At 34.3% G+C, this 27,618-nt stretch overlaps 1 protein-coding gene across 2 annotated transcripts in view; it reads right to left on the bottom strand.

Moving 5' to 3' along the window:
- Positions 1 to 27,618, bottom strand: part of Epha6 (EPH receptor A6) — a 732,346-nt gene that overhangs the window by 552,176 nt on the left and 152,552 nt on the right. The gene's annotated exons all lie outside the window — the stretch shown is intronic.

The following is a 27,618-nucleotide window of genomic DNA, read 5'->3' as shown; positions in this document are numbered from 1 at the left end:
TACTAATAGTGAGAATGCATGTGGCCATTTACCAGATCCCCTGGTACAAGGCATTTTTGTGGGTGCTTGGAATCGAACCCAGGACGTTGCACTTGCTAGGCAACTTTGCCATTGATCTATATCCCAGCCCCAAAGGCATTTATTTGGAGCCTCTAGTTTCCTCCGTATTCCTGTATTACATTGTTCTACCTACCAAGTGACCATGCTCTGTTAGCTTCCTCCTCTTTATGTCTATGTCACAGCATCTTGGAGTCTTTAAAGCTTCCTCCTGTTTCTGATGGGGACACAAATTTCTTCTACAATAAACGTGGTTGCACATTCTTAAGCCCCCATACTCTTGTGTCTCTCCCATAGCGGTTTCAGACTCTCTTTTTCCATTGGCTTCCCCCACCTCCCAGCTGATAAAAAAATACTTGAGTTATTTCCACCATTAAACAGCAACAACAACAACAACAACAACAACACTCCCAAAACTCAAAAACACCTCTCCTTTGCTACTGACATTATTGAGCAAACCCACTTCCTGAGTAACCAGCCATCCTTCTTTTTTCTCACAACCCGTTTCCTTTGTTATAGGAACCATTGTCTAAAGAACTTAGTTGTCAGTGCTTCTTAGTCCTCACTCTATGTTTCTGCTTTTTCAGAATCTCTGTTCACATAATGCTAGGTTCTATCCTCTCAGATTGTATGCCACTGATGTTGCTTCTTTTACTCTCTCTCCCCCCTCCCTCTCTCTTTCTCCTCTCTCTTTCTCTCTCACTCTCTCTACTTCCCCTCCCCTCTCTCTACTCCCTCTCTCTCTTGTTGGCTGTGGGGTTTGAGCTCAAGTCCTGGACACTGTCCCTGAGCCCTCCTTAGCCTCTTTGTGGTTAAAGCTAGTGCTCTACCACATGGGCCACTGTACCACCTCCAGTTTTTTGAGTAGTTTCTTGGAGGAAAGATTCTCACAGGGACTTTTCTGTCTGGGCTGGCTCCAAATGTGATCCTCAGATCTCAGCGTCCTGAGTAGCTAGGTGCCTGGCCCCATTCTCTATTTTAACCTCCATTTTCTTTCATGCAATGGTTGCTCCTTTGGATTTTCTTTTTTATTTTCTGGGATATTTTTAGGTTTGATCATTTCATCAACTATGATTTTGATTTCAAACTTTGTGCTCTGACTAGACAGCATTTCTGCATCAGAACTGGATGACAATATTGTATTTATCACTTACTTACCATCTTTATCTCACTATTCTGAATAAAATGTTTTATGTTGCAAACACTAATTTCCTCTTCTACAATATAAAGCTCCTTAAAGAAGAAATTGTTTATTATATACCTTTGTGATCCTCATGCAATGCATTATCTGTTACACTGAGCACTTAATAAAAAACAAATTTAGTATTCAGTAACTATATGATGCAACTTGATGAGATAAAAATATTTCATTCAGAGTTTTGTCAAAGGAAGAGGAACACTGGAGGACAGTATAAACTAATCAACATTTCAAATTTGACATTACTTACTGAAAGTAATTGAGGGAAAAGTTAGGATTCCGAAATGAACTATGTAGATCTCATGACATTAAATATCAATCTGAGAGATCTCAATGCAAAAAAAGAGGCAAGTTTTCCCCTTTGACCTATTAAGTAGTGATACTCCAGATCTGCCTCTGGAGTCTATCTTCTCTTTTGTATCAGTTGAGCATACATAGTATTATGACCATTTCTTTCTTCCTATTCATTATAGACAAGACCTGTCTGTCATATCCATGATTTGGTATACTGGAGAAACAGTATTGCTCAGATGTGAAAACTTGACTTTTGAATTATCTTTAGTAAAACACAATTGAAACCATGCACTTGAAAGTAATCATCCCCTGAGTTACTTGGCCCTAAATTAGACTGCACATTTACTGTGCAAAGAAAATTTTATTTTAAAATAAAATTTAACAAAAGAGAAGAAAAAAAGAAAGAAAGAAAGGCAGATGGGACAGATCGCTGCAAATGTAGGAAAGCTAGCAGGCACCAACTTCTGTTTTGACAAGGAAAACCTTTGCTTCCCAAGTGTCCTCAACAGCACCTCAGCCCATTTGGAGCAAGTATACCTTCTGTACGAGTGATCTGGAAATAAACTCTTAAAATTCTTCTCTTCCCTTTGACTCCTACAACTGACAAATGCCAGGACATGTGGCCTATTTTCTAATTGAAGTCTTCAGTGACTTTTAGATACTCAAGTGTATTAAGTTTTTTTTAAAAAAAATAATTCATAGGTTGTGCAATCCTACATTCATTTTCCATGATAAAAATATACAGTCAGAATTTTTGTAAATATTATAATCTTTTCTGTTTAGGACCTCAAAGGAAATTGTATTGGTCAAGTAGGATGAGGAATTTTTGAAGAAAGCATTGAAATCAGATAATCAGTGTGATCTGGAAGATGGAGAAGCATGGTGCTTAGAAACTAAGTTCAAGAAGGAATGTAAAAATAAATGTACTAGATGCACCCTGGCTTGATGCTATTTATTAAATGGATAAACTTCTGAAGACACCTAATTCATTCCTTTATTTTTTTATCCAACAAATGCTGATTGAATATGTTGTGTGAGATTTATTTTTATTTTTTATCGTGAAAATACCATACAGAGGAGTTACAATTACATGGACAAGGCAATTTCTTATCAAGCATTGTTGCCTCCTCCTTTGTTTCTATGAGATTTATAATGCTAGAACTGTACCACTTAAGCCGTATCAATATTTCTTGCCCTTTTTTGATTAACTGAAAATTAAAGGATCTCAGATTTTTCTTTAAAGTGCGATTCTCATACCTCAAACTCTGGAGTACCTAGGATTACAGGGTTGGCCTAATGATACCCTACTGGGAGAGGGGTTCATTTTTTTTCTGTTAAAGTTTTTTTTAAGTATCTTTAAGTAATTGTACAAAGAGGTTTTTCAATTTAACCTGTCTATATATGAGTACAATGTTGTTTAATAATCAATTGTTATGACATCTTGGTCTTAAATATCTGTGTTCCATCAAGGTTATTGTTTTTATTTCATATTTTAGGAAATTAAGTTGCTTTCATGAAGATTTACTTAAGCTAACTTTATAGAATTACTAAAAACAAATGTCATATTTTCCAAAATGTTCAAAGGAGACCTATATATAATTCAAATGAAATGTGCCATATAAGTTCATTTAATATAATCATATATGTACTAATTCTTCATTCAAGAAAATATGGCCTTGAGAAATATTTGTGATATGTATAATTACTATGAAGTGGCATGTTTTCCCAATATTAACTATCAAGGGTGAAGTGTCTTAATGTCAGAAGTTGAGGGAATTTTTAAATCTACTCCCTAAGTACTTGGGAGTTACTCAGTAAGTAACTTAGGACTTGGGAACTCAGTACTTAAGAACTTACTCAGTATGTTCCACTATAGAGAATAATGTAAAAATCTACTGAAATCCATACATGAAATCCATACATTCAAATTTTCTTTGACAAATAAGTGCACCTTCCTATTAAGAGAGGATTTTATTTTTAAATAAAATGCATGAATATTTTTTATCCAAATAAAAATAATGTATTCTGAAGGAAGTCTTTGCCTTGATTTGGTAAATGCATATTTCATGGGTTCTCTTTTGAACATTTAGCCAAGAGTTTTGTTATGATTACTTCAGTAACAATTCAATTTGAAATGTCAAGTATGTTCAGCATTTAAAAATTAATAGCTAAATCCCTTTAAAGATCAGGGAAATTTTGTTCTGGCTTAGAATAGTTTTATAGCCTATGAATCTCTTTGTACACTGTTTGCATATTTAAGCTAATCTGAATAATGCACTCTGAATAAAGGCCCATTTCTTCAAAGAATTTTGACAGTCACAGCTCATGGTATTAATTTTCATACCAGACATATGTTTTCTTTTGGCAGTAATTTTTTTCAAAACTCAAATATGCTTTACCTAAAATTATATGTACATTTTGATTGTTTAAAATATAATTTAATCAAGTTTATTTTTTCAGTCCTTTTTATTTGCTTTTTCAGAAGATATGAAGGAGTAAGTCTGAATCAGTAGCCATGCTGAAACACATGCCTTGAAAAGTCCATGGAGCAGGATCTTCCTCCTGAGGCAAAGAATTATTTATAGTGGTGAACAAAAAGGACAGGGATTCTCATATGCAATTTAAAAATGTAAATAAGTAAACTGATGATCAGAATAATCATTGGTATCAGAACCCTGCTGATTTAAATGAGTTTAATGAAAATAGCATGACTTCTGAATAGCTCAAAGAAAAACAGAAAGAAAATTTTCTTGGTTACCAAGATCATCTTAGTAAAATCTGAGGACCAATCACTTATTAGTTTAAAAAACGTTTTTATTATTGACACATTGCTCTGACGTAGGCCTTGGTGAAGTCAGCCTAGGAAATAACATAAGAATGAATTACCTCTGTCTTCTTGCAGTTGCAGTTTATTGGGGGCATGGACTAATGAAATACTGTATATTAATTCCTATGTACAAATGTAAATAAATGCTAGCAAGGATAATGGTGGATCTATACTATATAAATACAGAGATAAATCACACAGAGGTAAATTCATGAATTCAGCCCACAAGTTTTCTTCTTTACATTTTTTTCTATAATCTCAGGATAATATACACAGATGTAACACTTAGATACCTGTGTTATAAAGTGCTAGGTGCAGAGTAAATATCCTCACAGACATTACAGAATGTGTCCTCTGGAATGTCCTGAACTTTGCCTCTTTCCTGTGTCCATAACCATTTGACCTTTTTTTCCCTTTTGTCTATGATTTATCTTATCTTCAAAGACTTATTATCCTCCAACTTTAAATTCATTCTCCATTGTTGTTTTATGAAATGTTTTAGAATGAGATGATAAGTATTTTGTTTTTCTTTGCCACCTAAAGTGCTGTGACATGTTATTAGCAGTCCTTACCGTTAAGGTTGACATCTCAATTCTGCAGTAGAAAAGAATGAGAGCTATTTGGGAAAGATCATCTTAGAAGTTCTAGCTTAGCCTTTTGGGTGGTAGGTAGCTGCTCATTTGGGCTTCTATTATTCCATCCACTATAGTTTTCTTGAGTTTCTGCTCTCTGTCTGTGCTGGTAAAGGTGTTTGAACTATAAGACTCAAGTTATCACTCAACATTCTCTGCACAACACTGGTGCTCTACCACTTGAGCCACACTTCCAATTTTAGTTTATGCTATTCAATTGGTGATAAGTATCTCTTGGATGATTTGTCAAGGGTGGTTTCAAAGAATTATTGGCATGAGCCACAGTCATCCAGCTAGTTCCTTGGACTTTCTAACCGCCATTCTCTTTATCTGAATTCCATTATTGTCAAAATTAGTGATAACTTCCCTGTGGACTTTGCTGTTCAGTTTTGTCTCATTATCAGGGCTTGAATAAAAGCTATTCATCAATGGTACTTTTAATTCCCATATATAGTATGGTTTTGTGTTACTATGTCCTCCAGGAGATCAATCAATCCCCCATACTATGGTGGAATTTCTGATCAGCCTTCAAAGCCTAACTAAAACAAATATTTGCTAGGACTCATCTACATTTTTTCCATAGGATTTAAATTGAACTAATGCTCTTCTTTTCTCATTCCATTTGTCCAGTAATATTTCTGCTGTATTCCTCATGTGTTTTTACACAATTTTTGCTTAGATAACTACCTTTCCAAGTCTCTAGAATATACAGTGTGAATTTCATGTCTATATATTAGCATTTGTCACACTTTATATATAGAACACTTTATATATGACTTTAAAGAGTTCCTATCACTCTTTTATTTCCTATTGTTTATCTAATCTTGGCTCCTTCTGAGTCAATAATGTTTAAGTGACATCAGAGGGTCTCCTAAACTCTCTTATTTTGTTGTAGCTTTTCCCCTTGTGCAGTCTTCTCCTTTCTTTCTCTAGTCTTCATTATCATAAACATATAATGGTGGATTTATTTTCACTTAAAAACAAATTTACAATAATTTCTGGGCATACATTCCAATTCTATCAGTATCCAAGAAACAGAAATCTGTTTCTTTTTTATAACTTCTCAAGCTAATATAATCCCTGAAGTTGAAAAAGAAATTAAGAAGAATCTAGACCTTTCTGTCTCATCTAAATTGCCACTTCAGATTTTGGCTGCAAAGGAAATTTACAGTCTCCATTCTTCTTTCACATCTAGCTTCTTTCCAGTACTCCTTGTCACAGACTCTACATCCAGTTCCTGTCACCTTAGTTCCTGCTGACAGGGTCTATTAGAGAAGGTTTAAGTATTTCTTCGCCTAATTTCTGATACATATTATAGTAGTTTACAGGTTGAATCCACTGACCTAATCAGGACCTTGAGCTGGGTGTTAGCAGACTTGGTTTAATAACATCAGGTATTAATTAGCTAATCTTTGTGAATGTGAAATATTATGAGAAAACAACCTAGAAATAAAAAGAAATTGGTCTTTGTAAACCTGACGTTATATTATTTACCTGACTCATCAACTATCTTTAGAAATATATAGTAGGATAGTACAATGTTAATTAAACTTAAATTCTTATTATAAGTTGATTTGATGAAGAAATCACTGTATATTTTGAAGCTTTATATTTTAGTTTCCCTAAGGATATGCAAATATTATTATGAGGTGCTTAAAATGATTAATTCATATATTACTCTGCCACATTTATTCCACAAATAACCTTTTAATGTTTATAATAGGAAGATAGCATCTAGCAAAGGATTAAATTATACAATGAATGTGAAGGGTTAAAGTTTTGAGGCAGTGACCATTTGTTGCTTGTTTCTAGCAGAGCAACACGTGGTGGTAATCCAAACACCTGGTTGGTTGTGTGCCTTTATAACCCCTGCAAATCCTTAGGGGATCTCCTCCTAGGCTCCTCTGTGTTGGAGTATAGGCCTAGGCCCAAGCTGCAGCCCGTTTAAATAAAACCTTAAAACACCTGTACGTCTGACTCTCGGTGGTCTTCTTGGTGGGGTTCCTGTGACCTAGGCACAACAAATGCATTTTAGTGTTTTGAGCAGAGGAAATGTTCAATAAATATTCCTTATTTTACTGTGGATGTGCTCAATATATTTGGCTACTTTATGGTACTTAAACATAAATTTCAACCATTATGAACATTTTATTATAAATAATTTTACAAATTATTTTTAAGTATGCATGTGTAGTCAATCTAGTGGTAAATTCAAGATCAGCAATAACAATCTCAACAATCAAGTTGTTAGAATGAGTTAAATTTTATGAATGATAACCAAAATGTTTTATCTTTCTCACAAATATATGGGGTAAGACATAAGAATTTTTTTGTTTTCATATGGAAACTCTTGATGAGGATATATCTGAAATAATGTATTTATATTAACATAGAGAACATAAAATCTTATGCTAGTGAAACATTTTGCATAAATAGCAATGTGTGTTTCACTTATCAAATTCTAAAATGATTATCTTTCCTAAGAGGATTACCCTAAGGGGTCTGAGATTTGCATTCGAGTAAAAACATTAAGAATATAAGAGGAAGAAATGTGTTTTCCTTTTAGTCAGGTGGTCTTATTTGGTATAGGCTCTTATAATAAAATCATTTGAGAAAGAAAATTTTGATTCTCAGACATCAGTCTCTAAAATTGCAATAGTTAAAGGTATATTTTTGTTTTCTTTCTCCTAAGGTCTATCTCCTTACAGTCATGGAACCAATAGTTTTCTGATTCTCCATTTGCTTTTGTTTTTATAAATTTTACTTAAGGCTGCTCTTTTCCCTTAGCCCCTATTCTTAGTGTTCTATAGATTCCACTGTTCAGAGGTAGTCCAGCTGCTCCTAACCTCTGTTGCTCTAATTATGGAGTGCTTGAGTTGGCTTATAGTTGAGATCAGAAGGATTTTCCCCTTGCAGCATTAAGCTGAGGCTTGGTGTTTTTGAAAAATCACTTCATGTATGAAAAAATGAAAATAATCTCACTGACATAAATCACTAAGAAGCCATGCTCAGCCTGCATTTATTAAGTATCTCTTTAGCTTAGTAAAATTGATTCACAGATTGTGAAATATATTCTATTCTATTATAAAAATGATCAAGAAGAAAAAACATTGTTTTTGTCTTTATTATATAACAGAGGTGAAGTTATTGACAAATTAAACATTTTTTAATATGGGCCCTAGCAGTACACATCTGTAATCCTAGCTACTCAGAAGGCTAAAATATACAGCTTATAAGAAAGTCTATGACATTTTAATCTTTAAATTAACCAGCAAAAATCCAAGCTGCAGTTGGGGTTCAAGTAATATAGTGGCAGCTGAGTAAGCATGAGGTCCTGAGTTCAAATTTCAATACTGGCAATACACACACACCCACACCCACACCCACACATGTATATATATGTATGTATATGTATAGAGAGTGAATATATATATATATATAAATATATAGAATGAATACCTGTACTGAAAAATGATAAATACTTGAACAAGTTTCCATTTTGATTATACTAGGTGAATTTTGTTTATTTCTGGTCAAAAGCATATTGGAGTTTACTATGTGGATGTATTACATAATACATAAAAGTATATATAATCTATGTGTTGATTAAAATATTCCTTCAGAACAAATACAGACCATTGAATTCTAGGAAGAAAGATATAATTTGACTGTCATTGTTTTCTGTGCAATGGAATTTAGTATTATAAATTGTTCTAATTTTTTCATATGTAAAATGTGATAAAAATACTCTTTAAAAAAGGAAATCTATAGAAAAGTCAATATCCTTATTTAGGGAAAAAAATGAGAGTGGATCATACAATAATCTCCCAAAAAGAATATGACTAGATAATTCATCTTATTTTGCACAGAAATAGAAATTTTAATGCTTTTCCATGACTAACTTAAATGACTTAACTTAAATGCATGAACTTAAGTCAGGGCCTAAATTAAGCTGTCATTATAGGAAGGTCAATTCTTCTTGAAGTTTTTAGAAATAAGACAAGAAGTTCTTTGATTCCTGAAGTAGAAAAGAGAATTTAATACCATACTCAGTTATAAACAAGGTCTCCTTTCATTTAGAAAATTTTTTTATTATCTTTAAGTACAAAGGTATTTTCATCCAACAAAGCAGCTTATGAAGACAGCGTGTCTTGATTGATGTCATCCCTTTCAAAATTATCATTCACCACTCCCAACATACCTCTTCCCTCACTTTTCTTAATTGTGTAGGATATGTATTGATTTTTTTGCCATTTAACAAAGCAGCTTATGAGTACAATGCATTTTGATCACTGTCACCCCTTCAACATTCTCACCCCTACTTTGACCTATCCCTTCTCTTACTTTTCATAATTTTGGGATATACACAATGAAATCTAGACTGCATTTCCCTCATCCCCCATTCATTTGTCTACACCTCCCCCCCTCTTGCCTGCCCCTTGGATGTACCCATTTCCTGGTACTGATTTTGTTGGGTTTTGATATAGTCTCTCTAAAAGATATATTAGTTGAGCTCTCCATCTGTGGATAGCTATACTATACTTTAGTTAATTCATTTGTAACCATTTGCATATTACCCAGTCTGTTTACTTATAGATTGATAGGTACATTCTAGCTACCTACCACATACTAGAAAAACCATGCAACCTTTGTTTCTCTCACTTAAAATCAGATATATATCCTTCCCATCAAAAGGAAATGAAAGTGATTATAAGGATTGTGGTAGCAATGCCTTTCAATAGTCAACTCTTCTAACACTTTTATGCTATGAATTCTCTTCAAACTGAGAGTCTCCTCAGTGATTGTGAGCTTGGTCATGTGATTGGCTTTATCTTAAAACATGAAGCAAGCTGACTTTGTAGTCCTTCTATAATGCCATGGCCTCTTGAAACACCATCACCATTGTGTAAAACTGCATTGAGTTTAGTTAATTGAGTTACCAATGTATATATTGTCATAGAGAAATGAAAAATAATGGGAAGGTATTTAAAAGTAACAGTGGTACAGTATCTTTTTATTTCATAGTTTCTGATTCATAGAAATCATGTCTTTGTCCTCAGACTTTCTTTGTAGCAGGGCATTGCTTGTATCAAAGAACAGTAAGAGCACTGGTAGCAGTAGTTGTGGTGGTGATAGCAGTCAAAATCATAGAACTATATAAAAAGTGTTTGATTAGTTATTTCAGTTAGCCCTTACCACAGGTCTGTGAGGAAAGGAAGTAAGAGTTCCTTATATCCCATCTCCCTTTGTCTCTGATTGTGCCTGGTAAAGGAACTCACCATGCCTCACTATCCAATCTCAAGCTTACACAGTACTGTGAAGTACACCTGATCTATCCTAATGTTCCCTTTTATAGCAATTAGATTATCTGAAAGAGAAAGGCTAAGGTCTGACACCAGAAAAACTAGGCCACCCATAAACACATATACTATAGATCTTTATGGAGAATATTTAACCAATATTATTTAATTAATTAGCAGATCAAGGCATCTGTCGGCTAACACTTAGCCAACTACATACCGTAGTGGATTTTTTTGAAGACTACTTGTCAACAAATATAAAACTATTTTAATACTACTTAGTGGTAAAAAGAATAAGTGATACATAGTGTATTTTCCCTCATTACCTCCATTAGATGTTGCCATTTTCAATATGCACAATTCTCTCAGTCTCTTGACAAAGCCTGTCTAAAATATTATCACAAGATATGTTTTCCAGATAAACGTATTATTTCTGACAAGATCTATGTTCGCAATCAATAGAAGCCTCATTCAGAAAGATTTTCCATACTAGGGCTAAGTAAATTTCAAGTTCTATATTAGCACATAATTTGTTGAATAGATTCCAATCCTATGCTGAAGATCATATGTTTAAGTCTACATTATCCTTAAAATAATAAATGTTGAGGCTTTTGAAGTAAAAGTTTTCTACAGAAATAAGAAGCAATCTTTCCACTCCTCCAATATAAGTTATAAAGAAGTAACTAAATGAATAGAAAATCATAAAAGGCAGTAGCTATCCCAGACAACTTTTATGCTCAGTATAAGACATAGCCATCACACAGTCATGTGTGATTGAGAACTGAGGCGTACCATGGAGATAATTAGTTGTGTTTGCTTCCCCATGCTTGAATCCATACTTATAATGATTCTTTTTCATGAATCTCTCTCCAATGTGGCTGATCAGCAATGTTTGATGCTTCTCAAAACAATGTAATCCATTAAGGGTGGACCTGGGGTTCCTGCTATTAAACAAAATTATTATTTTTCACACTTTCTTTCACCTCCTAAAAACTCACAACTAGCTGTGCCTTTTATCCTTCTGGCACACTCAGACCAGGAAGCAAATAGTCACATATAGTCTAGGAGCTTATTAAAGGGCCCCAAGTTATTCCTGGCCTGTCTGCCATCACGTTTTACTTCATATTTTCTCCCTCATCGATTCTCCATGAACACAAACTTGTTTTGTATTCAGAAAATCTGTTATCTTGGTTTGTTTTTACCTAACACTTACTTGGAGAGTTTTCACTTTGAATTTTCACTGAGTTTTCACTCAGTAATACTAGGACCCAAATGTAACCAGGCTAATTCAGTACTACCACCCCTTGTTTTATACCCAAGTGACTTGAGTCACTTCTGAAGATAAAGATGGTTAACAAAAGAGATCAACTAATTTGCCTTCTTTTGATTTAAAGACTGACTTTTTTTCATTATTGATGCTTGAGCTCATGGGCTGAATAGCTAGGGTTACAGACATAAGCTGCTGGTGGCTAGAATGAAAAAAATATTTTAAAGCAGGCATTCTTCCATGATTTCTGCCTTATCTCTAACACCTGCCAGTCCAATGAATATTTGTTATATGAGTTTACCTTGTGTACACAAGAATTCAAATCATTTGCCTCAAAAGTTTTTCTCACATCAATCGACTGCATCACTAATACCAGAGCTCACAATAATATTACATGTTTCCTGAAAGTATTGCCTTCATGAGGTTTCTAACTAATCATTTGTATTATACATCTTGCAGCAAGAATTACCTCGATGTCCAAGGCCTCTCTTTAACAAACCAAGCTAAAACGTCATAACATAATACTCAGAAATTCAAAAAATTCAAGCTATCTATAAATGTCCACAATCTCTCACCTTGTGTCACATGTTTCTGCCCTTGGACAATTCTCAATCCAGTCCCGGCATATTAAGCACTCACTTCAATCAAGCAGCTACTTAATTATTACCTTCTCAGTGAATTATCCTCCCAGACAAAAATAATTTTCCCCTCTCATTAGATTCGGCCATAGTGTAATTAGAAATGCTTGTCATAACTTTCTTATTAGTTTATGAGCTCATTACCAAGAGTGTCAAAAAAGTCTTCATTTTAGGCAGTCATTAGTTTGTTTAATTGAATTATTTATATGCTCCATATTTGCATTCTTAGTAATTAAAATATCTTTTATACCTTTATCAACTATGTTGCTCAAACTAAACTATGGTTTTGTGTTGAGGAGAGCTCTATAACATATAGCAGGTAATTCTATTAAACTAGTCATTGATCCATTGTTCAACAAGCCCAGAGTTTCATTTGTCAACAATTCCACTGTGAAGGACTGCCAAATGACACTGTGAGATTGACATCATCTCAGGAATCTCTATGAACTGTTTCAGAAATAAAACTATTGTTTAAACAGGAGTTGTTTGTGGAATTGTATTCCCAAGAGTTATTTTTTTTGTTGTTGTTGTTTTGAAGTGCTAACAACCAATCATCTAGTACTTCGCCCAACTATTTTACAAATACTACTTCAGTTTCCAGCACACTGTATTTATTTTTTCTTAATGTACAAAGATTTTCTTTCTCTAGAGTGCTGGCACATAAGAGGAACTTATAGATTGCTTACAGTCATTAGCATGTATCCCCTAGCTTCTTATAGCTAACAAAGATTTAGATATTAATTAAATAATATACTCAGCATTTTTCTTTGTTGTTTGCTTTTTTAATGTTTTTTGTTGTGAAAATACTGTACAGAGGGGTTACAGTTACATGAGCAAGGTAATGAGTACATTTCTTATCAAGGATTGTTGCTTCCTCCTTTGTTTGTCCCCTACCATCTTCCCTCCCTCCTCCACAACTACACTCCAACCCCAACCCCCTAAATTGTAAAGTTCGTTGTTCAACATCTTGTACATATCATTGTACATATCAATGGATCCTCCTGTATCCCTATTTAAATGTTTTTTCCCTTCCCTTCCCCAAATTATACCAACATCAATTACAGTGAAAACAAGGGTTATACTATGGGGGAGGGACATACAAAGCAACAAAAAATTCACATGATACCTTGTAAATATTGTATTTTAAAATTTCATAATGCCTATGTAAATTCAAGTCCAGGTCCAATAAAACCTAATATAAATGTGAAATATGTAAAATATTTAAAAGAATAAAATATCTCTGATGATAAGGGTATATATGGACTTTCTAAACAAAATAGAGTAAGAAAAATTGTAAGCACAAATCTTGAAGTACCTCTTAAAACAAATTTTACTTCAATTTATCAATATCAATGATACTCACTTATTCTGAGTAATGGAGGGTTTCATCTATGAAATTGACAATATATATGGATTTTCTTTTTCAAAATTGTTAGTTTTATAATTATATTTTTAACTTTTAGAGTACTCCATTATAATTTTTCATAATATCATAAATTGAATCTTCAATTATAATTTTTTGCTGGTAGACAGACATTGCTGGCTTCTGTAAACTGATTTTGTTCAATGATGCACCTCAACTTTCTTATTGATCTATGTATCTTAGTGCTCTATTATCTTGGATTTTCCATACAGATAAAAATACGCTGGAACAATGAAAATCCTATTTTGATTTCCATTCACATACTTTTAAATATTTAGAATGAAGTCATTGATCAAAATATGAGCAAAGTGGTGTTAATGAGGATCTTGTTATGCCCATAAATTTTATTATTCATCTCAGCATTGGTTTCTGGAATATATCCTTTCTTTGGTTAGGAATATCTCATTGTATTTCCATTCTGCTTTTCTATTTTTATCTTTATCACCAAATGAAGATGTCAGGAGTCTGTGAGAGAATTTTATTGTATCTACCAAAATGCTCACATTTCTCCTTTACTCTGATAAGTTGATAAATGACATTATTATAAGTTTTGTATGTTAAAATATCTTTGTATATTTGGGATAAAACAAAATAGTTCATGTTGTGTTACTTTTTAAACATGTTCTGACTTCTGTTTCCTTAGGTCTATAATATTCTTGTTCAGCATGAATGCATTTTGATATCTCTGTTTACATTCTTCTTGGGTAGATTTAGTATTTATGTTACATGACCTTTAAAGGCTGGCAAGAATCCTCTTTTTCTAATCAGAGGAAGACATTGCAGAAAGGGGGTGGTTTCTATATCTTAAAGATGTAAATGCTTTCTGGAAATAAAAAAATCCTAACTTCCTTCATTCTCAGGCTCTTAGATATGTATTCTACATGCATGCATCTTTTCAAATATCAGTCTTACCCCCTCATTCTCAGATGATGGCATTTCTTCCTATTATGTTTGAAAAGCAAATCAATTCAAAAATTATGGCCCAAAATTTTCACAACTAAAAGTACCCACTCAATTATACGTTTACCAGTGCATTTTTTAAAGAAAAGAAGGCACAACTACTACTCAATAGCAGTAAACTAATTTTAAGACACTCATAGCCATTTAAAAATTATAATCCACAAGCTGTATGCTAGAAACTCATGGTTGTAATCCTCACTACTCAGGAGGCTGAGATCTGAGGATCAGTTCAAAACCAGTCTGGGCAGGAAAGCCTGTGAGAATCTTATCCCAAAGTAAACACCAGCAAACTGGAAGGGGAGCTGTGTCTCAAAGTAGTAAAACACTAGCCTTAAGCAAAAAGTTCAGAGACAGTGCCCTGAATTTAAGCCCCATGACCAACAGCAACAATGACAAAAATTACAAATCTTTTAAAAATATATGAACAAAGCATTGTTTAATGTGATGGATCTTTAAGTGTTATTTTCCTATATTTAATAACATTTCTATGGGGTTTCATGAATTCCTTTTTATTGTTTTTGTTTTTTTTTTTTGGGTCCGGTCGTGGGGCCTGAACTCTGGGCCTGGGCACTGTCCCTCAGCTCTTCAGCTCAAGGCTAGTGCTCTACCACTTGAGCCACAGCGCCACTTCCGGCTTTTTTCTTTTTGCTTATGTGGTGCTGAGGAATCAAACCCAGGGCCTTGAGCATGCAAGACAAGCGCTCTACCACTGAGCCACCTTCCCAGCCCCATGAATTCCTTTTTAAACAGAAAATACCAAAGTTAATTTTTCAGACTTTTATACTGGGTTTGTCAAATTTTTGTGAAAATATTATTTTACATAATTGAGTAGATATATTTTGACTAAGAAAAAAATAAAGGGAAGGCATGGAAAACAAAATTGATTACAGGTCATAAAGCACAGTCTGGGCAGAGAATTGCTGATCTGTACAACTGGATGAAATAAATGGATCTCAAAGACTAGTTCATAAATATCAGATCATACATCTCTGAAGGGGTTAAATTGGGCCCTTCCATGTTCAGAACATGAGTCACAAGAGCCTAGATCTAGACACAACCTATGTACAAATGGATAAATTTACACACACACACACACACACACACACACAGATCTTTCAACTCTGATAAAGGAAAGAAGTCTAATAATTTACAACAATGTGGATGAACTTTTAGAATATTATGTTAATAGAGCAAACCAGACACAGAAAGAAAATGGTACAAGACCATGTATGTGTGAGATCAAAAAGGAAAAATAAAAATAAAAATCATGTCCATAAAACAATATCCTGTGGCAGTTACCGAGGTGTTCACAGAGGAAGGGAGTTGATGGTCAAGGGGAGAAGGTACTTGAGATCAGATGTACAATATGGTGACTGTATTTAACATTAGGACATTATAAAACTGAAATTTGCTAATATTTTAAGTATTTTAACCTCCTAAAAGAATAAATTGTAATTTGTGATAATAATATGTATGTATATAACATACATATATCAAAACTTGTATATATGTATGTATACATAGAACACATATATATCACAATCTGTATATATATAGAACACATATAGATAGATTGTCCTAATCATTTTCTAATACACACACACATTATTCCTACACACATACACAGACACATCGATAATTATCACACTGTACATGCTAAATGGGCATAATATCAGTCATACTTGGATAAAGTCAAAGTTATTATTAAAGTTCTAAAAAGAAGATACTTTATAGGCAAATAAATGCAGGTACAAGAAAGGATATGTGAAACAGGTTAGTATTATATAGCATTCATAAAAGGCTATGTCAGATAAATATTGACAGTGACTTTTGCTCTATGCTATTTATGATAATTTATCATTTTGACACTCTGACCATTCTTAACCAAATTGGAATTATCTTTATATGTAGCCATTTGTTATAGAAATTATACCATCTGAACGCTACAGTAATTCATAATCAGTATCTAATGTTTTCTTAAAATGGTATGGTTCAGAAAGAGGTATTTTTAACTATGAGTTACTTAGCGTCATCTTCTTAGCTTGATGATTTGTATATGACTAGGGGACTTAAAAATAAAATTGTGCAATTTACTATGTCATTTTCATATAATTAAACTAAAGAATAAATTAAGTTATTTGTGGAATATATCATCAAATAATTCAATCATAAAATTTAAATATGATGTCATAAAATGTACACAATTCTTCACAGCAAAAGAGGCCTCCATAAATTTATCTACATGAGAAAATTTCCATAAAAATTTCTAAAAACACAGTTCTGATGTTTATCGAGATACATGTACCTTAATTAAAAGATGAGTCATTAATTTTTAGTTTGCAATACTTTTTCCATGGTATTTATTTATTGAATTCCTACGCCAAGGTAGAATCTCACAATTATTTGAAAGACAAACAGTGAATTTTGCATTCCACATTCAAGTATTCAAACTCTTCCCACAGAATTTAGCTTGATTGAATTTTTTTTCCTTTTTCCCTGTTTCTATTATTCCTTGTGCAGTTCCTTTTGTCCTTTTCTCCTGCCTTTCCTCTTACTCAGTAACCTGAGATCATCCATAAATGTATACAAGTGACCACTTAACAGTGTTTTGCTTATGAAAGTGAAAGGAGGAATCTGAATATCATTTTTCTTATGCAACAATCACTTTGAGACTACCTTTTATACATACCAAATGACATCATTCATGGAAATGTAGAAGCATCATACTTGGCCTATAGAAGTTGACGCGTCAAATTGGAATGTCACATTCTTGCTCAGAGTTTTTGATTAATAAAGAAATAACTGGTTGCAATGTAAAACATTTTAAATTGTGATACATGAAAAATCCTAAAGAGATAAAGTAGAAATAAAAGACATCATTCTGCCGAGATGTAATATATATTCTAAAAGATAAACAGGAGTTTCCCACATTTAAAATTAAAAAAGCTAGGAAGTTTTTCTAGATTCAGAAAGTCATATTTACACATTTATTCAGTATAAAACTGCATTGAATGTATTGAAACAGCACTTGGCTGGTATACTAGAAAAGCAGAGGGAGATGATAGAAGGACAGACTTTATACAGGACCACAAGTGTCCCACAAAGTAACCTACTATTGCCTATAACTCTGAGATTTCCAAGAAGTATAAATATTGATCTAATCAGTCATCAAGTTCTTGCATAGGGCCTTGGGCAGCCCATTCAATCAATCACCAATAGCAACACACAGTCATGATGACCTCAGTGTACTGAGCAGACAGAATGTCTTTGTGATTCAAGAAATAATACAAGCTGAACACATCTCTATAGCCATTAAAACAGAGAATTTGGTTTTCATACTGGTTACTTTTTAGATGTTTCTTATCTTGACTACCTATTGCTGAAAACAATAGCTACTGCCAAGCTAGAACTTCAAAAGTCTCTGAACTAAGAAATATATGGTTAACCCAGGCAGACAAGGTAGAAGGGAAGTGCTCAACTATGGAGTCTGTTTCAAAAAGGAGCAGTTTGCTGCAGCTTTTAAAATTTCATACAAAATCAGTTTTCTGTCAGTGTTTGCCAAATGGCAAATTTTCATCCAGGAAAGTGCCTTTATCTTTAGGAAGGCTTTCTGGGGCTCCTGATGCAGAGAGACCCACTCATATTTTACTTGCATCTATTATATTTCCCCCTGGGATAGATGGCTTTAAGCTCCAAAACGCAAGTTCAGGTAGTTCTGCTGTGGGTATACACAGCTGGATGGCCATCCCTGACCAAGAAAGGATCTTGTATGTGAAGTTCCTTCTTATCTAGTACATTCTCTCTAGTCGTGAGCTATTTTGTTCTTAGTTCATAAATCACAAATGTGTCAATTCTATATATGTGTGATCTTCAAAGACAAAGGCTAAAAGTCTAGTCTTTTTGGGGGGGCAGAAATAAGACATAGGATTAAGTAAATAAAACAAAATCAAATGTTAGATCAAAGTAGTACTTATGTGACAGAGCCATTACAATGGGTAAAGTTGCTACACTTTGTTACTCTACTAATAGAGTTACTTTTCTGTTACCTCCTGTCTTGTAGAAGAGCTTACCTGCTGAGATCCAACAGACAGACAGCTAAACTGCTAGACCAAGTGTTCACATCAGGCTCTAGATTGCTTACTGCAAAGAATGTTGTGGCAGTGTCCAAGATTTTGCTTTGATCTGGTTGTCCACAGGGCAGTTATGTCTGATCTGATTGCTCCAATTTGGATGTAGTTAAGTATTTACCTGTCTACTTGGAGCTGACCCTGAGATTCAAAAACTTCTATGCTCCTCGTGCAGGGTAGCTGCGTCTGCTTGAAAGCAGTGAACTCTTCTAGTGCTAGAACCAAGGACAAAGCTATAAGGAGACAAGCAAAGAGCATTGGTTTTCCAGCACTACAGAGTTCTGAGCATGGAACTGTGTAACAAACATTCTTAACAGGAAAACTTCTCTTCAGTAGCAGGGTTCAGATGATGCAGATTTTCAAGGCTTACTTTCAAGAAGTTGGAGATGCGAAAAGTGATTTATAGAGAGATAAGGATTCATTTTGACTCAAAGAAAGATATAGAAGTGCTTTCATGGCTCAATCCATGAGAGTTTGGTGACATCTTCTGTGGCATGGAGAGGCCAAACATCATAATGAGTGTATGCAGAAAGGGGGGGGGGGGTGGAGGGGGGGAAGGGAGAGGGGGGGAGAGAGAGACTCTCAGAAGTAAATGCCATAAATGTGGAATGAAAGGAGCAGCAGGAAGGAGTCACTCATCAACTTGGATGCTGCTACCTTTGGTACAGAAAAAAAAAGAAAAGAGTCAAGACACCATGTAATTCACCTCAACATTGTATAAATAAGCAAAAGGTAGAATCAAGAAATAATTAGAGAAAGAAAACAAAAAGAAAATTATTTGAGTAAAGGTTATGATTCTTTAGTAAGCATGCTTTTATTTTATATTGCTTTCAAATGTATCCTCATCACATGATAAACCAGTGTTAACAGAATATTTACCAATGAAATATCACATGTTGAGCTCATGACAGGTATAACTGAGAGACAATGGTTAATGCAGTTTCTCTACTCTAAAAACTGGCATTACTTCCTTGGTGTTACTGATTATAAAATAAATTTTCACATAGCCAAAGAGTTGGCTATTTTATTTTAGGCATCATCTCTAGGGATAATATGAATTCTTGTACCATTATAGCTCTGCTAAAATCAATTTGGATTGATCAGAGAAACAGAGTAGAAGTAATAATACAGAAAACACTCCAAGGAACTCAACTTGCCATAACATAAAAGTTTTATAATAAGCTGTCCTATCCTCAAGAGCAAAAGCCATGATAAATTGAAAATAGCTTACATATCTTAATCATCATCTGTTATCTTTGTTTATTTCTTAAAGAAAAAAACTTTTGATAACAATCTCAGAAATAATGAGGTTGTTTTATATTATGATATACAATGCACATTTAATATATTAATTAAAGCTCCATATCAACATTTTTATTGTTTCTACTTATATTTAATTAATATCTGTTCATACTTGAGATGCAAATTAATAGTGTCTGAAAATTATTTAAAGATAATAAGACTTGAGAATGCTTAAATCTCCACTATCTCAAGTACACGTCACTAATTTAATATTGATAAATACATGTTTATAATAAATAGTGCCACTATCATTATTATAATTAGCAGATATCATGCTGTTCTCTATGGTTTGTAACACACAGGAGACCGAGTTGGGGATTGTTCTATTTCTCTTCGTCTTCACTATCTTCGGCAGTTTCACAGCAGTTTCATTTAGGAGTATAAAGGTAACGAGGACTCATTTTGAGACTCCAATTTGCTCAGTGTCCAATTATATTACAAGAACTTACTGCCTAATAGCTGTCTTCAAAGTCTCCCCTGGCTGCAGTGAAACAGTCAAGACCAGAAGCTATAAACTTGTAGCAAATACCTGTCAATGTTTTAACTCCTTACTACCCGTTGCTTGCAAACTGCATATAAACATGCAATATTGACCATCTTCTTTGCTTTAAAATATGAAATATTAACTCTTGAAAAAAATTGCAAGCAAGAATATATACATCCATAATATTACACTGCTTCCCAGTTTGAAAAAGATTTGGGTGAGTCTCATAACCTACTTGATATTCCTTGTTCCAAGTTAAACTATTATGCTATCTTTATTTCCTCATCTTCCTTTCACTTGTCAGTATATTCCAAATGGCTTTGTTTCTACAAAACAAATTTTAATTTAAGGTTATCTCAATCCCATGTTCATATTTTGCGATAGGATAAGCTGAATCCTTAAGTTCCATCCCAAAGGGCCATCACAGTTCATTTCAATTGACCATTTCTCACCATTTATTATAAACTGATTATCTTTGACTGGGTTTTACACTTCTCCCCTCGTTCTTTGCTGACTTCTTCATTCTTCCTTTTTTGTCACTGTTCCAAGTTTGGAGTGGTTTAGCTGAATTACATTCAACCTCTAGCAGAAGGTCATCTGACCATTAAAGATCTACTGTTTTAGAACTATTTGTTGATCTATATTAAATTCAGATGAAGCATTTCATTAATCCTTATGTAGGTGAGGAACTACAATACACCATCTCCTTTGAATTTTTGAAGTTATTTTATTTTTGAATTGGCATAAATTTGTAAGATAAATGGGGCTTATTGTGGTATTTCCATGCATGCATAAAGTAAACTCTGAACAAATTCAACCTCTCTATCCTTTTCTCAATCTCTACTTTCAGTTTCAAGCAGCATTTGATGGGTTTCATTATGCTGTGTGTGTGTGTGTGTGTGTGTGTGTGTGTGTGTGTGTGCGTGTGCATGCATGAGGTCCTTTGATCCTTTGCATCCCTCTCTTCCTATTCTGATTCCCTTAACATGTCTGTCACATTATCATTACTATTATTGTTATTATTATCATCTTAGGTCTATATTCTACAATGAACAAGAATGTGTAATACTTGGCTCTTTGAGCTTAGATGATCATACTCCACATGATGGATTCCAGGTCCATCCCCTGCTCATTTAAAGTTTTGTATAATTTCTTATCTCCTAAAATCAGTTTCCACTAATTTTTCTCAGTACTTGTTTCTTCCCATTTTATCCTCTTTCCATTGTTCAGTCCACCTACAAACCATCACCTCTAATCATTTGCAAACACTATCTTAGAAATAGATGCTTTATTTCCACTATCATAACTCTTCCCACTACAATCAATCACTCACCTAGTCTTTGACAATACTCTTTGCTCCTCTGCTTCCTTTCCTGTCTCTTATGATTGATTTACTATCATTTTTATCACATCTTATTACTCCCTATTCCCTCCATATGTAATCCTTTAGTGGCTTCTCACTGGATGTGAAGCAAAATCCCAACTCCCCAACATGACATATAATCAATCCATCCAGGGTGATCTTCCCGTTTTTTATCTTTGTAACTTCACCCCTTTCCTCTCACTGCTATTTCCTCGACTTCTGATACACTAGTATTCCCTTGCAAAAAGTCAAATGCTTCTTGTTTAAAGGTATGTTCACATGATGATTTTCTATCTGCTGAGGGACTTTGTTAGGTTCTCCATCCTATCTTCAAACTTTAGATAACCAGTCTTCTGCTCTATGAAGGCTTCTTTGGAGACACCATCTATACTCAGTTTTATATCATCACGGTTCATATTGTATAGAGTCAATATATATTTCTGGCCCTAGGGCCTGAGCTCTGTCTCTGAGTGTTTGTGCTCAAAGCTAGCATTGTATCACTTGAACTACAGTTATGTGGGTTTTTTTTTTGTGAAAATACTGTACAGAGGGGTTACAATTACATGGGCAAGATAATAAGCACATTTCTTATCAAGCATTGTAGCCTCCTCCTTTGTTTCCCCTTCCCATCTCTTCCCATCCTCCCCCGATTCAATCCTCCCCACCTCCCCCCCACACACCAAAGTTGTAAAGTTCATTTTCCACCTAACGACTTATACATCTCATTGCTGTAATGGGTCCACCTGTATCCCTATTTAAACAATTTGTTTTTCCCCTTCCCCTCCACAAATTATACCGACATCAAATACAGTGAAAGCAGGGGTTATACTGTGGGGGAGGGACATACAAAGCAACAAAGAAATCATCTTATAAATGTGTTAGAAACAATCGCATGAAAGAAAAAAAACTTTTTTTAATGTTTTTCTGAAGATAAGAGTCCCATAGACTCTTTTCTGCTTGGGCTACCTTTGATCTTGATTCTCACACCTCAGCCTCCAGAGTAGCTACAATTACAGGTGTAGCCACAAGAACCGTGTGTGTGTGTGTATGTGTGTGTGTATGTGTGTGTGTGTGTGTGTGTGTGTGTGTGTGTGTAAATTTCAATTCTACTGTGCTATTTGTCTTTCTGTACAAAATAGTAAGTTTAATTAAATGACACTTCCATACATGTATCCATGCACATTGATCCTATTTATCCACATGAGCTTTCTTGTCTCTCTTTGTCAATCCTTTTTATCATTCTCTCATAAATGGTTCTCCATGTAGGTTCATGGCCTTTGTTTGTTTATATGTATGGACATAGATTCTAGTAATGGGAGAAAATATGGTATTTGCCTTTCTGAGATTTGTTTATGTGGGTTAATATCCAGTTCTAACAATTTTCCTATACGTGACATAATTTCATTCCTGTTTAAGGCTGAATAATAATCCAGTGTGGAAAAAGAATATATTTTTTACTCATTCACCTATTGATAGACACCTATAACTTGACTATTATGACTTGTGTCACAATAACCATGGATATGTCAATAGCTCTACTTTGTGCTGACTAGCAATGCTTCAAGTATATACCTGATACAGCGGGGCTGTATCAATTCTAGTTTGAGACTCTTCAGGAAACACCATAATGATTTTCATAGTGATTGGTCTAATGAAAAATTGCACCAGCAGTATAACTCCTCCCCATCACAACCAGCACTACCATCCCTGCCACCCTCACTGACTAGCACTTGTTCATTTCTTTGATGACAGCCATTCTTCCTGGGTGAAGGTAGAATCTTTAGTGTTACATTTTATTATAGGTAAGGATGTTGAATGTTTCTTTAGGTGTTTAATGCCCCTTTGCAGTTCTTCCTCTAAAAACTGTTTAACTTTACAGTTAATCACAAATTATATTATATTGATTTTTGTTTAATTTTGTTAGCTCTTTCTATTTTTAGGACATTAATCTCTTGTCAGATAATAACTGGCACAGATTTTTCTCTCATTCTTTTGGCTGGGTCTTCACTCTGATCATTTCATTCTTTGATTGAGGGAACTTTTTAACTTGATGTTTTCCAATTTGTTAAACTTTGCTATATTTCCTGAGCTACTGAAGTTCTATTCAAGAAATAGATGCCTTCCCTACATCTTAAAGTGATTTCTCTATTTTTTTCTAGTAGTTAAAAAGTTTCAGATCTTACATGAAGGCCTTTGATTTGCTCTAAATAGATTTTTATACAGGGTGAAAGGCAGAGGTCTAGTTTTAGTCTTCTGTGTGTATAGATCCAATTTTCCCAGTACCATTCATTGAAAAGGCTGTTTCTAACATATCTTTGGATGTCTTTGTCCAGAATCAGGTGGCTGTATCCATGTGAGTTTATATCCAAGTTTTCTATTTTATTCCATTCTTCTGTGTCTGTTTTGGTGTCAGTAACAAACTGTCATTTTTACAAGGAATAAACCAAAATATCTTTCCCATTTAGCCTACAAAAATATTTATTGAATCATCCTATATAAATAACATATTGGAAGTAATGTCTGTGATGATTCACTTTATTTAGCATTTTCATAATGGATTTATACTCCAAACCTTGTATATGATATACTGTTATATTTTTTGACTAAAAACATATTGAAAATAATTCCTTGTTAAAGATAATCCTAAAACTCTCCTAATGAGCTATTTTCTTTTTTCTTTTCCTTTTCCTCCCTCCCTTCCTTTCTCTCTCTCTCTCCTTCCCTCCCTCCCTCCCTCCCTCCCTCCCTCCCTCCTTTCCTTCCTTCCTTCCTTCCTTCCTTCCTTCCTTCCTTCCTTCCTTCCTTCCTTCCTTCCTTCCTTCCTTCCTTCCTTCCTTCCCTCCTTTACTTTCTTTGATTTTTTTGCCCAATACTGAGGTTTGAACTACATATCTGACACTTTACCATCCTTGGCAGTCACCCTACCACCTGGGCCATAGCTAAAACACTCTACCATTTTTAACCGTATAGAAAAAAACCTTACAGCTGGGTGCCAGTGACTCACAACTGTAATCCTAGCTACTGAGGAGGCTGAGCTATGGGAGTTCAAAGCCAGCCTGGGCAGGAAAGACCATGAGACTCTATCTCCAATAAACCACCAGAAAACTGGAAGTTTCATAGCTCAAGTTGTAAGTGCTAGCTTTGAGCTGAAGAGCTGAGAGACAGTGCCCCGGCCCAGAGTTCAAGACCCATGACCAACAATAAATAAATAAATAAAAACCTTACTTTTTATATGTCAAAGCACATCATAGTTAAACATAAAATTAGATATGCTTTTCAGAAACAAGCAATATGGCAGAGATTCACATACATGAGGCACTGTGAAAGTATCTTCCATGAAAATTGCAAAGGTAAAGAAAGAGGAAGACTCGAAAAGGATTGGAGTTTCCTAGTCAGGATTTATCTGTCTCCCACAGGAACTAAAACAAGTGTCTCTTTTGTTTTATATTCATTTTTGTTGGTCTTTAAATTCCTTTGGAAGGCGAGGCTTAGTATTTTGAAACCCAATATCAGACCACAACTAGCTGTGGGCTTCTCCAGGATTGACAATTTCAATCTGAAGACATTTCTTGGAGAGGAGGGCATTATAAGTCAATGACTACTAAAAGTCATCACTGAGAGATGGGTACACATGCTCAGGAAAGGGAAAGGAAAATATGGACAGAAAAAGGAAAATATATGTACAGTGTCTATTTTACATGTTCTGTAATTTAGTAATTATGAGAATTGTTTAACCAGATTATTATCTGTGTATTACAATAACAAGACTAAATGCAAAACATTAAGTGAATCATTCAAGGCACAACTTCAGCAGAGAATAATGCCCAAATGGAGCTTAGGGCAGTCAGACTAAACCAAATCTTTTCTCACTTCAAACATGTTATATATATATATATATATATATATATATATATATGTTAAGTAGTGAAAAACAACTGAGCTGGGAGATAGAAACAATTGACTAATAGCCAACAACATCTTTTTAAACTAGGTAAAGAAATTAACAGGAAGATGACAATGTGAAAATACTCATGGTTAGTCTTTAATAATGAATTTGCTGGGACTTCCTGAGGAAAATCATCACATTAATACTGGAGATAACATTATTTGGTGCCTTCTATTTGCTATGATTATACTATGAGCATATTTTCATAATTAAGTTTCCTATAGCCCGATGATATAGACATTATTATTTTCCCTAGTAAGATTAAGAAAAACAATTTAGTCTGTTTTTCTGGTATCATGTATTACCTGAGTGTGTGTAATTAGTGAAGAATATAATTTCTTTTCTTTTCTTTTTGTTCAGGAAGATGAAAAGCCCAAAATCAAAAGGTGAGTTTTCTGGTGAGGGATGTTAGATACCTAGAGTACTCAAATGGTAGGAGGCAGAAAGGCCTGGAAACCCATGAATACTGTGTGATACCTCTTTGATAAGGATTTAGTTGTTGTTGTTGTTGTTGTTGTCTGTCCTAGGGCTTGAACTCAAGGCCTGGATACTGTCCCTGAGCTCTTTTGCATAAGGCTCGTGCTCTATATCACTTTGAGCCATTGTGCAACTTCTGGTTTTCTGGTGGTTATTGGCAATAAGTGTCTTACAGACTTTCCTGTCCAGGATGGCTTTGAACCGCAATCCTCAGATCTCGGCCTCCTGAGTAGTTAGGATTACTGGTGTGAGCCTCCAGTGCCTGGCTTTGATAAGGATCTTAATCCATCATCTTTAATTGGTGCAGGGTGGCAAGCATCTGTTTTACAGGCTGTGTAAGGCTTAGGCCTGTGAAATCCTTTGGTACATGATAGGGAGTCACACATGCTCATCATTGGCTCGAATCACTTACTCAGGTCCACCTCCCTAAATTGATGATTTTGTATGACTTTTATATGATGTTGTACATATCCTAATGACCCAGGGCATAAAAAGATTCCTTGCCCTATAATCAATGACATAATTCAGCCTTTATATTTTACATCACCCTATGTGATTTTGGGCTGCTATGTTAAGAATATTAAACAATAGAAATTTATTTTTGACATTTGTCAAGGCTACAAGTCCACTGATCAAGGCAGTAGCATGCTCAGTATCAGGAGAGGTCCTGTTTCTAGGCTCATAGTTATCTGTCTCACTGAGTCCTCCAATGGAAAAAATAAAAGAGCTTCCTGGTGTCTCTTTATAACTTTAGTATACACCATCCACTAATGTTTAGGCTTCATGACCTTAAATTCCTCCCCGAGGCCCTATCTCAAAACACTAGCACGTTACCAGTCAGATTTCAACACATGTTTGGAAGGAATAGATTCAGTCTATAGTAACCTAACTAATGAACAAAGCAAGATGAAATCAAAATTGATACTAGTGATACTTTGTCAAGTGACTGAAAGAAAAACATAAATCTAACTCTACAAGAAGTATCAATACAAATGAAGAAACTGCCATTTTACAGGGAAGTATTGTGGATTATGATATATATATAATATGTAAATAGTGTATATTATATAAACATTATATAATATATAAAAATCTTGTAATTTTTAAGACAGTAGTCCCAATTATCCTAATAGACTATCCGAATATAGAGATCTTTATCCTTAAGACAAATTCATTTCTTTAAAGAAGTGTATTTCTATTTCGAAATGGAATCTTATGGGCAGCTATCAAAAGATGCCTACGTACATGAATCAAATATTCAATACCAAAGGATCAAGGACCAGGTAATACTTATAAGGCTAGAAGAGGTACATCACTGCTTCA

Source organism: Dipodomys spectabilis, unplaced genomic scaffold (assembly GCF_019054845.1).
Source record: "Dipodomys spectabilis isolate Male_0828 unplaced genomic scaffold, ASM1905484v1 ptg000032l, whole genome shotgun sequence".
NCBI classification, from domain to species: Eukaryota; Metazoa; Chordata; class Mammalia; order Rodentia; family Heteromyidae; genus Dipodomys; species Dipodomys spectabilis.
Note: the sequence above shows the minus strand (reverse complement) of the source record. Positions and strands in the feature narration are given on the sequence as shown.